This window comes from Phyllostomus discolor, chromosome 3 (genome assembly GCF_004126475.2).
Source record: "Phyllostomus discolor isolate MPI-MPIP mPhyDis1 chromosome 3, mPhyDis1.pri.v3, whole genome shotgun sequence".
Classification (NCBI taxonomy): Eukaryota; Metazoa; Chordata; class Mammalia; order Chiroptera; family Phyllostomidae; genus Phyllostomus; species Phyllostomus discolor.
In genome coordinates, this window is record NC_040905.2 from 205232203 (window position 1) to 205245652 (window position 13450).

Here is a 13450-nt window from a genome sequence, read left to right on the forward strand (position 1 = left end):
ATACTTAATGCAACATTTGATGACGTTTGGGTTAAATACCAATCTGACTAGATCAGAATGAGAAAAAAAGTATATTTTTAGACTCAATTACCTTGGGCTTTGGCAAGACAGTACATTTAACTTTATATGGTATATGACTGGTATCAGAGGAAGCATAAGTTTTTGTCGATTATGTTGAAATTTATGTTGAATAGTACACCTTAAAATGCAATACTAATACTAATTAGACCATACTAATTGTTGTATTTGTAAATTAGTTGTGTGTTTTTATACAGTGATTTATTTTAACAAAGGTGTGGTTTTTTTCTTGTTAGAACAGAAAAGCAGTTACAAAAAGACAAGTGCTCCATTTTAATGAAGAACTACCTTAAACCAGAATGGATGTTTGAATTTTTCATGAATCTATTGAATCACCCTAAATTCCATTTGGAAAGGGTTTTCTTTAGGCTTTATTGCTGGATAAATTCCTTTTTATAATGACTTTTCCTTTTTACTTGAATAATGGTTTCAGTGTTTTAAGGGTTGGGAAAACTTGAATTTTTATGCTATGAATGCATTGCCCACCTCTTTGAACTTGAAAATAAAGCAACAAGGTTGCAGGTTCTCATATAATAAGGTGGTTTCTGAGAGCATTCTAAGCTTTTCAGGTTTAATTTAAAAATCTGCACAGTGACCCTGGCCAGCTGGCTCAGTTGGTTGAAGCGTCGTTTCAAGCACCGAAAAGGTTCAGGGTCCATCGCCGGTCTGGGCACAGACCTCGTTTGTGGGTTTGATCCTCGGTCCGGGCATGTAAGGGGGCAACTGGTCGTCGTTTCTCTCTCTCTCCCTCTTCCTCTCTCTCTAAAATCAGTGAATATATCCTCGGGCAAGGATTTAAAAAAATCTGCACAGTGGTTTTGTACGAAATGTTTTAATTTCACTGACTATGTGGTTTTGTATCATAAAAGATTTGTTAAATAAATTATTGGCAAACCAAAACTTACTGTCATGAGCAGAGTTTTGGGAGTTTAAGGATGGGAGAGCTGTGCACTATGAGATTTGTTAAAAGTCTTCATTGATCAGTCTATATGTTGATTTTTGCATAATTTATTTCAGGCTGAAGAAAAGCTAAATATTATATATTGAATGGATATATTATTAATATATTTTTCAACCCTGGGAATACAAACATTTTTTATGAGTGTAAATAAATCATTTGGCTTTTTTTATTTTTTTCAAAATTTGGAGACAAAAGACATCATAGTATGTCTAAATGAACTTTGAACTGAGAATCAGAAAATCTAGGTTACTGTTATTTTTATACTAATTAGTTTTTACTCCTTCACTTTTAATATTAACAGTCAGCCAGAGATCACTAATCTTTAAGAAAAATCATCTCGTAAAATACAGAGCCCAGAACAAAAGAAATCAGGGGAAGCAGAAACAGTGTCAGTCACAGAAGAAAACTTCAAAAAAATTTCTACTGTAACATTTTTAGAGATTTTTGTATTCGTTAAAAGAAAATAGAATGCCATAAAAAAAAGAAACAAACAAAAAGATAACAAGAAAGAGCCCCTGAGATTTAAAGTATGATCAGACCTTTTAAAACTCAGAAAAGTTGGAAGATAAAACTGAAGTAGGCCAGATAGTGAAACAACAGATTCAAGCAAACTAAAAACGGCAAGTTAGAGGCTCAGTCAAAGAGGCTCACTATCTAACTAGCATGATTTTTAGAAACAAAATAGAGAACAAGAAAGAAGGAAATTCTCAAATATCAGTAGAAGATTTTCCAAAACTGTGGGATATGAGTTTTCACAATAAAAAGGACCAGCTTAATGTAATATGACTTTGACAGTAAATCATTATAAAATTTCATAACACTGGAAACAAAGAAAAATCCTAAGCGCTTCTTGGTCTGTAGTAGGGATGGAAGAGTGGAAACAAACTAAGGTAGAGGGATCTGAATAGCATTAGACTTTCCACCACAACAAAGCAGATAATAAGGAATAAATTGCAAAGTGATTTTGACAGTATTTTGCAAAGTGATCACCCATACTTGTCATTTAAGTGTGAGAGTTAAATAAGTTCATTTTGAAATATGCAGGGTCTGAAATACTTACCCTCCCTACTTACATACTTTCTCAGAAAGTGACTGAAGATGGGCTTCCCCAGAATGAGAGCTGAAATCAAGAAAGAGGAAGATGTAGAACCCAGGAAACAGGGACTCCAGTATAGTGAGAGGTGAAGGCGTTCCCACAGTGGTAGGAAGGAGAGCCCTAGCAAGTTAGATGTGCAGCAGACCTGGAAAGCAACTGGTCCCAATGGGAGCAGATGGAAGGAGGGGGCAGTAGGAGTCGTATCTTTAAGAAAATATCATTGGGAGGGATTTAAAACTCTTTCAGGTTTGTCGGGGAAGAATTGGTGATAGATACATAGAATACTGAAGGGAAGAAAACGAATTTAGGCAGTTAGCAACTTCAGAAAAATAGAAAGTTAAAAAAGGAAATCTAATTATGACATAGTATGATTGAGTTATAAATAATATTGGTTTAAAATTGTGGCAGAAATATGTTGAGAGTCATGATGAGGGGGATGGATGAGCTTGGGGATTGCAACAGAGCTACAATGTCATCCCACATACTGGAAACTGCAATGAAAAAAATGGAAAATAGCATTTTAATTATTTTGTTCAGAAATATAAATAAAAAACAAACAGCTAAAAAAAAAAAGATGAAAATGGTTGTCGTTGGAGGGAGCAGGCAGGGCAGGAGGAGTAAGAGGTCTGCTGTTTTTATTAACTTCTGTCCGGACAGGCCTTCGCAACTGTGCAGGCGTATTACTTTTTTGAAGAGCGTAGACCACATTTAGGAAAAGGCAGGTAAATTTTAGCAGAAGTGGAGAATCAGGAGGTTTAGAACATACTACTGAGGTGGAAAACGAGGGCCTGGTAGCAGTGCATTACCTACGGCCCTCTACAGAGCAGTTTCCTGTTCATTGTCTCACGTATCCTCCTGGGAAGGCAGGCAAGGGGGATCTTGAATCCTCCTTGACAGTTGTGGAAACTGAGTTTTGAGGCTGTAAGACCTTTTTGATTCCTGACCCACTCTGTCACTGTGCCTCATAGGTATACACAGTTGGATTTCTTTATTTTTTATTTTTTAAGATTTTTAAAAAACATTTTCATCCCTGGCTGGCATAGCTCAGTGGATTGAGCGCGGGCTGTGAACCAAAGTGTCGCAGGTTCGATTCCCAGCCAGGGTACATGCCTGGGTTGTAGGCCGTGATTCCCAGCAACCGCACATTGATGTTTCTCTCTCTCTCTCTCTCTTTCTCCCTCCCTTCCCTCGTCTCTAAAAATAAATAAATAAAATCTTAAAAAAAAAAACCCCAACATTTTTTTCCTTTTTCCTTTTTTTTAGAGATTTTTATTTATTTATTTTTAGAGACAGGGGAAGGGAGGGAGAAAGAGAGGGAGAAACATCAATGTGTGGTTGCCTCTCACGTGGCCCCCACTGGGGACCTGGCCTGCAACCCAGGCATGTGCCCTGACTGGGAATCGAACTGGTGACACTTTGGTTCGCAGCCTGCGCTCAGTCCACTGAGCTACTAGCCAGGGGATTTTTTTAGATTTTTACACTTTATTTTTTATGAAGAGAAGGCAGATATGGGAAAGTATCTTTTTTGACATCACAGGAAGGAATAACACGAAAGCAAACAAGTGTGAGTGGTGTGTGCATGTGTGTGTAACGAGTATGTGTACATAAGTGACTGCTACACAGGATCTGGTATTATGAGATCACAGGATGAATGCAAACTGCTGTATGGTGTTCCTAGGTAAGGAGATGTGTGTTGGGTCGATTTCCCTGGAAAGCAGTATGTGAGATGGGCTGAGCCCTGGGTCAGTAGGATTCTCTACAGCCTCATCTCCCCTACTGCTTCCATAAGGTGTCCAGCTGGACAGGATTGAGGAAACCCAAAGGATCAGTAGACAGAAGGCCCTAGTAAAGTGACCAGTAATTATCAAATAATATATGACATAAGAAAGCCCTTTGCAAAGTAAAAAGCACATCTTCACGTCAGATCACCATGACTGCAGTCACTTAATGAAAGATTTAGTAGTTTGCTACCACAAGATTATATCGGTTTGAACAAAATACAACAGTAAAATCTTTTCAAAGTAAAACTTTACATTTTGTGTTTATTAGTTTTCAAGAAATACTTGCTGAATTGAATTAGTAAGACAGTATTTTGGGGAGGAAGCAAATACAGCATTGAACAGCATGATTTATTTCTGAAATTTCTTCCAGAAAGACTGGGAAATCCCCACTGCCAGAGCCATTTATTTATAGCTAAACCAAAAAAAAAAAAAAAAAGGCATTTGTGGGTCTCTGTCTTCACTGGCCCTTGGAGAACAGAATCTGACTCAAAAGATGTTCTCATTTTTAAAAGCTCTCTTTCTTCATGACATGATAGATATAAGGATTTAAAACCATTTCTACTTAGATTATATTAACATCGTATATTGTTCACATCATCATACTGACGATGTGTATTATACCCTACAGAGCACTGGAAATGAAGTTAAAATTAGATTCTACTTCTGACAGTGTATTAGGTAATCTCGATCTGTCTAAACTTCAGAAGGATACTCATCTTTAAGGAAGATGACGCCAGCATAGGACTTCGGGTCAGGATCAGACGTATAATAGTAAAGCTCTTTGCACTGTTACTGTGATTATGGTAGGCTGTGGATCACTTTCCCCCTATATAAAAACAAAGGTTGTTAAAAGAACATGAATCTCTGGCTCTTGGTTTTCTAGTCTGTAAAATGGATTATACCTCCCTTTTAGAATTACTATGAAAGTTGGATACTATCACAACTTAAGTATTTAGAATTGTGCGTGGTGGCCTCACAGAAGCTCAGTAAAAGTGCTGCCAAGGTCAGAATCCTTCAGGGACTCCCAGGGCCTGCTGCAGATCAGCATTTGTCCTCAGAGGAAGGGCCCTGAGGGATGTGGAGCGGCTTGGTGGGTTTCCTTCTCTCCAGGATCAGAAACCCCTTAAGTCCTGTCTTGACGATTTGCTCCCTGAAGAAACTGATGTCTCTGTATTTTGTCCTGCTTTTATAGATGTTCTGCAGGAGGATTAGTCCCTTGCAATTTCTGGGATATTAAGATACATGTATTTGGATGTGCTTCATCAAGGAACTAGTCATTGGGCTTATAGTAAAGAACTGTAACAGGATAGAGGTGGAAAGGAAATTTGGGACCGAAGTAGTAAAGAGATAGCATTTAGTTGAACTTGAAAAAAAAGAGTTGTATTTCGGGGAGCATAAGGGGACTAAATGGTAATGGAAAAAAATACAATAAAGATGACCGTAAATCCAAAAATTAAAAAAAAAAGAGTTGGGGAAAAAAGTAAAATTGTAGCAAAAGGTATTTTAAACTTCAAAGGCCTTAATAGGAGAGAGGCCATTTATATACTTAAGGAATAAAGAGACCACTTAGTCTAGAGTGATTAAAAGTACATTCTTGAGAGGCAGGCAGACCTGGGTTTGAATTCTAGCCCTGCCACTTTCTAGCTGTGAGACCTAGGGCAAGATACGCAACCCCTCTTAGTCTCTGTTGTCTTAATAACACTGTTTCGTACAAGTGTTAGAAGATGAAATGAGGCGATGCACGTGGGGCTCTCTCAGCGCAGTGCTTGGCGCTCAGTGAACGCTCGGTATGGGTTAGCTGGGCTGCCATCTTCCTAGGGAACCAGAGGTCTCCAGGTGTAACGGGGGGTCGGGTCAAAGATAAGTTGGGTCTGCCTGGCCTGGACTCAGTGCCAAGGGGTTTGAGTGTAATTAGGAATTGGAGATGGGCTTAAGATTTCTGAGTAGGCGAATGACATAAATACAGAATCCCAAAGTGACAGAACTAGAAGACCACTTAAAGCTCATAATCTAGACTTCCGCCTACACGGAGGGGAAAAGAGAAACCCAGAGTTGTGACAGTGTTCATTGGTCACAGAACTGGGACTGAAATCCAGGCCTCAGACCTCTCTTGGTGCCACTGAAATGAGTCCAAAGGATCGTTCAACATTTGTCAAGTGCCTAGAAAATGAGTGTTTCCAGCAGGATTGGGAAAAAAGAAAAAGTTTAGATTTTGATGTGTATTAAATAAGTTGAAATAGTCTTTCACTGGTACTTTGCATCAAATAAATTGTTTCTGCAAAATCTCCTAAAAGTTCTTAGAAAGAACTTAAAAGTTTCTTCTTAGAAAGTTCTCTTACTCACTGGCAACCACCTCAGAAATGTGTGCTAGGGGAAGGACATGAATGCGTGGCTCTAGAACAGCTTCACTGGTGTCTGGAGTGTTTTTTACAGCTGGTGAGATTAGCAGATGAGGCTTTTGGTTAAATAAAATCAGAGATAACTGTTGTCACTACCTTTTAAAGTTGCTTTTTCTCAACAATTTAAATAGAGAAACAAAAACAATTGAATACCATGAGAACTTTTACTACCTATGTAGGATGGAATTACTGCACAGATAGTAAGGGGATTTGATTGGTATTATACTTAGGTGCTGGTAATTTTTAAGTTTTTAAATTAGCAGAAAAATCTAAGTACAGCTTGATACATTAATGATGACATAAGATAGCTTTAAAATACTAGTTTCTTGATAATTTATTCTTAAGATGAGTTTTTAAGTAGAAAAGTTAAAATCTCAAACATGATTTTTTAATATATATTAGGGCTCAAGAAACATAATGTTTGCCTGAAATCTATATAAAAATATATAATGTAAATAAAGGTGGAAACCCAGAACATACACCTATATATAGCCTGTGAATATATATGCATATATGGACATGGACCTTGTATAGAATTCTAAATGCAGTTCAGTGACACACTGCTGAAGATGTTTGTGACCAGTGACACTCTCATTTTAATGTTTGTTAACTCTTCTATGAGCAAGGAACTCCATAAAAGTCATGTTTTAATATATGGAACCATTTTATAGCTGCTATATATGTTTGCTACTTAATAAGTATACTTAAATCTGACTTAAGACTTATTTTCAGAAGAAACTAGCTTTTTAAAGTAAAACCAAGTATCTTAAGCATTATGAAACAAACTTTCTTAAAGATCACAATTTGACTGATATGTTTACATAAAAATACAGCTTGAGGAATGTGGGTCTTGATCATTGATGTGTATTATGAGTGAGTGATTTTGAGATTTACTTTTAGCACATAATGCTGTATAAAATCTTTAAGCAAATAAAAAATCAAATAATACAATCTGTATCGAGAGGGCATTTGATAGGCAATTTTGCTCAATAAAATAAAAATACTATTGAAATAAATATTTAAAAGCCATCACAATTATCAGAAACATTTGTTTGGAATATGACCTTGTATGTAATAATTTTGTGGCTTGTAGTTTAGCTGACTCATAAATTACCTCCCCTATACCTTTTAACTCAAAATGACACTCCTTGTGTTCACTTTTGTCAGGGGCCAGTTTTCCAGTAGTTCTTGCTCCTTGGCCTCCCCATGATGGATTCCTGTGAAGGGAAATCAGCAATAGCAGAGCAGGAAAACATTGACAGTGCAGTTAGCATTTGTGCCTTATCTATACATGATTTAGGACAGTTTTGCCAAACATTGAATTATTTTCCTGTGGGAAACTTGAGCCCTAAAAGGAAATGAACATAGCTAAAAGGCTGCATATCACATGGGACTTAGGCTTATTTTTAGAATGGCACTATCATGCCATATTTGGACTGAAACAATGTGATAGCAGTACATTATCTTATTAAAGAGCTGTTTTTTCTGAAGAAGTCACCTAATTTTTTATTACATTCGTATGCTGTAGATTCAACATTATAGGTATATAACTCTTCGGCTGATAGAGTGCTAAAGTATATATTAAAGTTAGTGGCATGAATTTGGCAAACATTTCTGGAGCCTGCTTTCTGTAATAAAGATTCTTTGGTAGCGCATTGGTTATCATACATAGATAGCTGTCATGCTTGGGGTAACTTGTTTTCTCTTTGAAAGGTAAAAAGAGAGTAAATAAGGATTGGTACCAGTGGGGGTTTGGTATGGTTACTTGATTGTCTTGAAATGGAAGAGCTCTTTGCTAAATGAGGCAAAGATAATAGACAAACTCAAATAAATTTTTGCCTCTGAGAAATGATGTTTTTTGGGTTTTCTTTTTTAAGATAATCAACGAAGATATTTCATACTGAGCTGTATGGTGTTTTTGTTAGCATGGCTCATAGGTTAAAAAAACATGTATTGCACCATTTATATTTTGTGTCTTTCTGTTGCCTGATTTTTCTTTATAATTTCATTTGGATAAGATAAATTATGATGTTGGTAAAATACAATGAATTTCTGAATTGCATGCTATCTGGAATTGCAGATCCCCGACAGGGCACTGAGTCCCAAACACGGGAAAAGCTGCCAAACACATTTTGTCCTTTGGCCTCCCTCCCAAGGTAGAAAATATGCCAACGTCATAAATCTCAAGTGTGATGGGAAAGAGGTGCCGCTGATGTACAAGACCTCATGCTACCTGCTTCCCCCACAGTATCTCATTTGCTTCTCATAAATTTGGTGAGAAAGAGACCATTACATAGATTTTTCACAGAGGGGTATTAAGGCTCAGACTCGTTAAGAGACTTGTCCAAGGTCATGCAGCTGAAGTGGGGGAGGCTGTACTCAGAGACAGAACTGCCCGACCCAGAGTTGGAGTTCTCTTCAGTGTGTTGTGTGTGATCTCTGTAGAGCACCTAAATTCTGTTTTCATTCTGTGTCAAAAGTCCAACTTCAATCTTCACATGCTTGTGGCAGGTTCTGAAATGCCTTCCGTTACTTCCACAGTTGTGGAAATCTAGTTCCAGTTTGCTCTCTCTGCGATGTGTTAGAGCTTGTGTTTGGAATGGAAATTTTAAAGCATTAATTATTGAAAACCTACACACTATTTAATTTATTTAAATATGTTAAAGATCAGTTTCTTGTCTCTTTTTGGTTCAACTTTTGAAGTCTTTTATTAAGTGTTACTCAGTGACAATTTTACTGGAACTATTATTGTTGCCTGTAAGAGCAAATCTCCAAGATAGATACACAAAACCGTATCTACCCACAATCCAGTCCCCACTGAGCCCCTGCCACTGCATTGGTGTGGAAGGACAGTGTGCAGGCCGGAAAGGACGCTGATTGGAAGAGCCGCGGGGCTGGTCACACCGGGGCGAGACAAGTATGTGTGCATGGGTGCACACGTTTTATTTTCTTGAAATCTGAGTTTGAGATAAAGATGGTTATGCATTGTTAGGTTATTTATTTATAGAATTCTTGTTGATCAAACTATGGAATGGACTTGAGGGGCTTTTGATACAAAATATACTGTGCCTCTCATTACTAAGGTATGGAGGGACTTTATTAGAATACTTAAAATTCAACAAAATAGGAGAAGGTAAATAAAGAAATTTGGAAAATAGAGTAGAACAGGAATATAATACACAGATATACAGGCCATGAGATCCTGTGTTGTTTAAAGTTGGGCTGTGAATTTGGTTCTGAACTTCCTGGAGGCCAGAACAAACATGGACATTGAATCATTGTCCACGGGGGGGAAATACCCGTGTTTGTGTAGGGGAGACAGGACTTCTGATTACTGAGGCACTGAGGAGTGAGATAGGTGTCCTCACCTACCTCCCCATGCAGTGCAAGGTCTCCCTAGCAGGCGTGTTTGTGTGTGTTTCAGTAGGGTCTCTAAACATGCCAGCAGCATGATTTTGTGAAGATGGTTCTTTGAGGGGCCAGGATATGGTGGTCTAAAAATACATCTATCTTTATTGGTTAGCCCTAATAAATGAATAAAACGCAGGATAAATAAAAGATTACTGATGATCGTTTTGATCTGAAATAATTATGATACATGTTGAAGGCCACCCAGCATTTACAGAAAATGCCCTTTTGATTGACTTCTAGGAGGGCCACATGTTGGTATTTTTTTCCTTTTGTTTTTATGTTGAAGAGCATGATATATTTCTCTGTGCATCATTAGGGTTTTAGTGATTTCTGCTTTTTTTATAAATGGTGAACAGCCTTCATCCAAGAAAACACTTTTATGAGTAAAAAGAAAATAAATTGTCAAAATCGGTGTCATGTTGATTTTAGTTACAGGAGTCTAGAAAACAAAAGCATTTTTTAATATATTGGGAATCATAAATGCCACTGACTACTGACAAGAGAATTTCTTCACTTTCACAATGTATGTGTTTGAGTAAAGAATGTGGGCTAGAAAGAAACCAGTTGGATTCCAGTAGCAGCTCCTCACTTTCTTGCCAAGTGACTTAATTTCTTTCTTCTTTGTCAAATGGGAGAAATAATAGAGCCCTCCTCAGAGGGTTGTTACAACAGACAGATCTGTGGGATCATCTGTACCTAAGGTGCGCAGCACAGTGATTGCAGATCTGCCTTAGCTCTTGTTACTGTTGCTTATTTCTAAATCTGGCAAGCGAATGCCACAATTGTTTCGGACAAGCTGTAGATGACTTTTTTAAAAGCAAAATGTAACCAAAAGATTATTTTATTTTCTGTGAAGCATGTTGTAAACATAGGGCATGGTATAATGGATTTGAGTGGGATTTTGGTATTTCCGTTTTATTCTTTTTTCTTAAGAATTGCATGATGGCTTTTTAACAAAGCATGTACAACATTCCGGTCTAGTCTTAAGATTCAACTTCTTCTTTAGGCATGAAACCACTGTGGAAATAATGATCTTCCCCACGCTGGTTATTTCTCATGGCAACCTTCCATTACATTTTCTTTGTTTGGGTACTTTCTTTTTCTTCCTGCCATTCTTAGCTTTCTATTTTTCAACTTGAGTTTACAAAGGGTGTGTATTCAAAGGGTTTCCGCCAGTTCCCAGTACCTTGTTAATCCTGAGAAGTTACCCAGTGGGCCAATTCTCACAGTAAGGTATAAAAATAGTCATCCAGAAAAATTACAGAATGTGGTACCACTGTGTTTTGAACTAATGGCCGACTTTCAAAACCAACACAGGGAGAAGAAAACAGCGCAAACATTAGCTCTTGCTTAGATTTTTCTGAGCAAATTATTTTAGAAGAACCTTAAGATTTAAAAAAGGAACAAAACCTCACTGTTGCCTTATCCCATGCACTAAAAGAACATAAGAATTGGAGCCAAGAAAGAAATCCTCTAGAAATCAGTCACATGAACACAGCCTACTTTTGATTTCTGTTGAGCTTATACACAGTGTTCATTTCGCCAGTTTCTGTCCACAAATTCAGTCCAGCATTTTATTGATTGCCTAGTAAGTGCAAATCATTATGTGAACTTGGGTGACTTAACCTCACTAAACCTAAATTTCCATATTGTATAATAAGGAGGTAATAATGGCTTTTTCTCATTTAATAAACTTTATTTTTAAGAACAATTTTAGATTTACAGAAATATTGTGAGAATAGTACAGAGTATTCCCACATACACTGCGCTCTTTCCCCTGTTATTAACACCTTCCGTTGGTATGGTATGTTTGTCATATGCTCATAATTAATGAACCAAAATTGATACATTATTATTAACTGAAGTCTATACTTTATTTAGATTTCCTTAGTTGTTACCTAATATCCTTCTTCTGTTTCAGACCCCATCCAGGATACTGCATTACATTTAGTCCTCACGTCTCCTTCTGACTGTATCAGTTTCTTAGGCCCTCCTTATTTTTGATGACCTGGACAGTTTTACTGGGCAGGTATTTTATGGAATGCCCTTCAGCTGGGATCTGTCTGATGTTTTTCTCATGGGGTTTATAATTTTTTAGGAAGAATTTTCATGATCTCGTATCAAGGGTACATATTATCAACATGATTTACCACTGTCGATGTTGACCTTGACGGTCTGACTGAGGTCTTGTCAGATTTCTCCACCAAGTTGCTCTCCCCCCCCTTTCCACACTGTACTTTTCTGAAGGAATTCACTATGCACAGCCCACGTAGGAACGGGCACCCTCCGTGAGTGCAGGGTGTCAACGCAAGTCATTTGGAATTCTGCATGGGAGATTTGTCTCATTTTCCCCTTTATTTATTCAGTCATGTATTGTCTAAGTATGGACTGATGGATATTCATTTTATGCTTTAGATTATAATCCAGTACTACTTCATTTATTTTATTGCTCATTTTGTCCCAGTTTTGGTCACTAGGAACTCTTCTACTTAGCTCCTGTGTCCCTCTGACATACTCCTGTGGTCGTGGGATTGTATTTTTTGTGGTGGGAAATTGGGGAGGGTTTCTTTACTCGCTGACACTTTTATATGTTCTGTATGTGTATAACAGCCCTAGAATCAGCCATTTCTTTAAGGAGCCCTGGTTCCTTTTATTGGTAAATTAGAAACCAAGATCCTGATACCAGGTGTGCTTATTGCAACTGGGTGTTACTACTTTTAATTCATCTCAACTGACAGAGCAAGAAAATGTGTGTTTGGCAGTACCTTTTTTTAAATCAGTCAGCACGTGGGTTAAGCAAACAGTGCATTGAAGTTTGAATGGGATGGAGTCAATAGACTTTATAAGTAGTTCTTTGCAACTTTGGATACAGTTCTTAGATACATAGACCAGAAGGAGGACGAGACAAGTACATTGAGTGACTGTTCCAAACCAGCAGGATAATTGCTGTGAGGGTTCTACCAATGTGGTGTCTACATTGGTGCTTTTCTGAAGGACAGGTTGGCAGAATACGTGAAAATCCAAAACATGAGGGTTATGCTGGATCTTCAGGGGAATACAGTGGTTGTGGAAACCATCTCCTGCCCCTTAAGAATCACGGCTGTACTTCCAGCCTTGTTTATAACAGCAAAGGAAGTAGAACAGCCTGAATATTCCAAAATTGGAGATTTGGCATAGTAAATTATGGTATATCCATGTGACAAGTTACTTACTGTGCATTAAAAATACTAATGCAGGACAGCAAACTCACAATTATTAACAGCCACACCTTAAGCAAAACCAAAAGAAACTAAGCAAACAACTAGAACAGGAACAGAACCACAGAAATGGAGATCACATGGAGGGTTAGCAACAGGGGAGCGGGAGGAGGAGAGAGGGGGAATAATCAGTAGCATAGAATGTAGGTTGAAAATAGATAGGGGGAGGGTAAGAATAGTATGGGAAATGTAGAAGCTAAAGAACTTACAAGTATGACACATGGACATGACTAAAGGGGGATATGGGTGGGAGAGGGTGTACAGGGTGGAGTGGAGTGAAGGGGGGAAAATGGGACAACTGTAATAGCATAATCAATAAAATATATTTTAAAAATAATCATAAAAAAAATACTCATGCAGAGCCACAGCCGGCATGGCTCAGTTGATTGGAGTGTTGTCACCTAAACCAAAATGTCGAGGGTTCAATTCCCGATTCCTGGTTAGGGCATATACCCAGGTTGTGGTTT

General features: G+C 37.8%; 1 protein-coding gene across 7 annotated transcripts in view; it reads left to right on the forward strand.

Annotated features, from left to right (window-relative positions):
- Nucleotides 1-13450, forward strand: part of RABGAP1 (RAB GTPase activating protein 1) — a 152649-nt gene that overhangs the window by 95953 nt on the left and 43246 nt on the right. The window lies entirely within an intron of this gene.